The 3681-nt window shown below is 42.3% G+C and overlaps 1 pseudogene; it reads right to left on the reverse strand.

Moving 5' to 3' along the window:
- Positions 1 to 1639: 1639 nt before the first annotated feature.
- LOC148145987 (interferon-induced protein with tetratricopeptide repeats 5 pseudogene) lies at positions 1640 to 3467 on the reverse strand (annotated as a pseudogene).
- Between the last annotated feature and the right edge of the window lie 214 nt (positions 3468 to 3681).

The following is a 3681-nucleotide window of genomic DNA, read 5'->3' on the forward strand; positions in this document are numbered from 1 at the left end:
AGGGCATCGGTGTCCAGTGCATATAACTGCTGGAGTGGTGCCTTCCCTGTCCATGTTTTATCTGCACTGGACTTGGAAGAGTCCTGGGACTGGGAATGGGGAGGTACAAAGGCAACCCAGACCAGCCCCGGATATTCACAGGAAAGGAGACCTGACCTATGGCCTAGCTATTTTCATGGGGCAGGACAGGATGGAATATGGACATTCTGCCAAATATGGTCGACAAGGAAGAGAGATTGGCGGGGACCAGTCTGAGCAACTGTGACCAAACCGATCAGATCATTGCATGCCTGTATCCAGTCTAGTTGAATAAAGGTGCACTCTGTGGATTCAGGACAAGCAAGGCTCGGAGCCTGACAACCAATGTCACTAGAGTTGTCTGCAGTGAGGAGGGTAAATAGTGTGTCATAGCGTCACTTAAGGAATACAGGGATGGAGCAGTAATCCCTAATGTTCCCAACATCACTTTCAATAATTGGCCTCACATCCCCGCACGAATAGGTCAAATCAAACTAACTGATGATCACAGAAAGGAAGTGACTCACGCTGATGCATGTGACAAATTAAAGGTCACAGTTGAGAAATACTTAGAAATATACGACACAGGAATAAAACTCCTGCTGGAGAGATTGGATCAGGTCTGATTATAAATGGCTGGTGCCCATAAAATCTTTACTCAGATAGTACACCACAATAAAGAAGTGAAGGGTGAGATCACTGAAATTATAGTCACACACTGGTGAGAGGTTCTGTGGCACTGGAGCTAAATAAACAATCCATATAGGCGGGTAGGACAAAGGAACACCTTGAGATGTTGATTATTCCAATTGGATTGTGGGAATGATGTGAACAATGTATTCTGCTCCTAGTCACCTGAGTCATGGACTTTGGTCTTCCAATGTAACCTGTTACTTAGGTAATCTTTTGATCTATCAGTTTTTCTGATATTTTTTTTAAATGTAAGGAGTTTCAACGTCTTCGGTGACCACACCTCATGCCACAGGACAACTAAATTGTGAACCAAATTTGATATCATTTTCCCCAACATTCTCTGACCCTGATATTAACGATCTCCTGAACCCAAGGCAGGAACTAGAGAAATTATATAGTTTTGAAATGCCCTCCCTTCACACCCAGAACCCAACTGGAGTTAAAATCAGGCTCAGATTCGTTTATTATTGTTTTAAACAAGTTCACCTAACTCAAATAAAAACAATTAGGGTGGATTGGTCCAACTGGTTAAATAAACTCTGTTCTCCTATGCCCAACATTATATTTTTACCAATTCAAACTCAAATCTCTAACAATACAGAAATGATAATAATTTGGTTAGTTCTACAGTGTGGTCAATATTGCTGAAGTACCCTTAGAATTATTGCATTCAGAGCTTTGAGAAAATTAAACATACAGGAATAAAGTGAGCACTTCAAAGAATCTGTGAAACGTTTATTAATGAAAATGCAAAATAAAGAATTGCAGATATTGGAGTTCTAAAACAAAGACAGAAATTAGTTGAGAAACTCAGGGGGTTCGACTGCATCTGTGATGATAAAAGGATCACTGGACTCGAAATATTAACTATGTCTTCTCTTCACAGATACAGCCAGACCTCCTGAATTTCTCTATGAATGAAATAAATCTGTTTATAATTCATGGGAGTTGATGCATTTCACAAAATTGTTTAGTTTTTGTTGGGAAGATTGTTTCTGACCTCGATGGAAAGGCGTAATCCACAAAGAGCACTGAGATATTCGTCATTATCAGGATCAAACTCTAAAGCTTTTTCAAAGCATTCAATCGCTTTACTCTTCTCCCCATCCAGCTGGTTTAGAAATCCCCGAACTCCAAGGGCCTCACTGTCTCCTGGATTCCTGCGAAGTCGTCTTGCTGCAATCATCTCCAGGTTTTCACCGCATCTTTTCTGTTTCACTGAGGCATAATTGACTTTCATTCCCACCAGAAAATGTTGGATGGCGTTTGATTCTGAATTCTTGTGATTTAGCTCAAATAACCCGACTGCTAAACATATCGCTTGCTTATTCTCTGGACGAATACCTTCCAGTGTCAGGAGGTGGCTGTAGATTTCCTGTGCTTTGTCATATTCTTCATTTAATAAGCAAATTTCAGCAAAATCAAGGTGGCACTTAATAGATGTCAGCATTCGTTTCTCAAAAGACTTTTCAAAATGGTACTTGCATTTATTAATCAGCTCAGCTTTCTGCTGAAATGCCAGATTGCGAGGATCTTTACTGCCCAGAGAGTTGATCACTCGATACAATTTGATTCTGTAGCATTGACCTATTTTATGATGTATGAAGGTGGAGTGTGGGCTAATTTCTAATCCTCTCTTCAACAGCTCCACAGCCTTTTCCACATTGTTGCAATTTTTGTAAAATTGTGCTGCGTATCGAAGCACATAAGGGAGGTCAGGGGACTTCTCCAATGCTCGTTCAACTAAAGCGAGTGCTTCGTCGTTTCTCGGGTCTCGTTGTAGCTTGAGAGCCAACAGCACCATGGATACAGAATCATCAGGATCCAACTCCAGCACACGTCTAAACCACGTCACTGATTCCATGGGCCTCCAGCTCTCTGGGGTCCCAGAAAATCCTTCCAGACGGGACAGTACAGTAGCATAGCCAACATTCCACTCAATGTTGTCAGGATCTTCCTATAAGACCATAAGACCATAAGACATAGGAGTGGAAGTAAGGCCATTCGGCCCATCGAGTCCACTCCGCCATTCAATCATGGCTGATGCGCATTTCAGCTCCACTTACCAGCGTTCTCCCCGTAGCCCTTAATTCCTCTAGACAACAAGAATCTATCAATCTCGGCCTTGAAAACATTTAGCGTCCCGGCTTCCACTGCACTCCATGGCAATGAATTCCACAGGCCCACCACTCTCTGGCTGAAGAAATGTCTCTGCATTTCTGTTCTGAAATGACCCCCTCTAATTCCTCCAGGGCCTTTGTAAAACATTCCTTTGCCTCTCCATAATATTGAGCAGCTGTAGTCAACAGTGACCAGCCCTTCTCCCCGTAAAGCTCAGGTATCATTGCTGTAAACCGAGAGGCTTCAGGAAATAGTTTACAGACTGTCTCCAGCTTGTCGAGGTAGGACTGAGCCTCCTCCAGTCGGTCCATGTGATAATAAACCCAGACATAGTTTCCATAGGTGACCAAGATTCTTTTCTCAAATCCATCTCCATGTCTCTCCCTCAGAATCCTTTCAGCTTCCTTTAAATTCTGAATTGCCTCTTCACAGTTTCCTTGCAGACAGTTTATAAAGGCGAGATGGTTGTAAGACCTGGCTTGATATTTTACACCAGCCTGTATTGAATCTTCTAATCTTTGTTTCATATCATCCAAGTCGATGTTTTCTTCCTGTGGAGTCCACGTGAAGTGGCATTGAAGCTGATCGAGATTCACTTTCAACAAATCTTCCTGTGTGTCACTGCAAGAATATAAGAGTAATCAAAATTCATCTCATATCAACTGAAGTACTGTCTCCCCTCCATCCAATGAGTTCAAAAACTTGCCTCAGCTCATACTTATGTTTTTAACTCTAGCTGATACTTTTGCTGCAGGCTCAATGGTTTACTCACCTCATGTGCAGTTATACAGGGCCACTCGCTCTCAGTGATACAAAGAAGCATTGGGGCACAGCGCCTGTGTGGGTATT

Source organism: Chiloscyllium plagiosum, unplaced genomic scaffold, assembly GCF_037043375.1.
Source record: "Chiloscyllium plagiosum isolate Xiang-an unplaced genomic scaffold, Cpla_swu_hap1 HiC_scaffold_22, whole genome shotgun sequence".
Taxonomy (NCBI): domain Eukaryota; kingdom Metazoa; phylum Chordata; class Chondrichthyes; order Orectolobiformes; family Hemiscylliidae; genus Chiloscyllium; species Chiloscyllium plagiosum.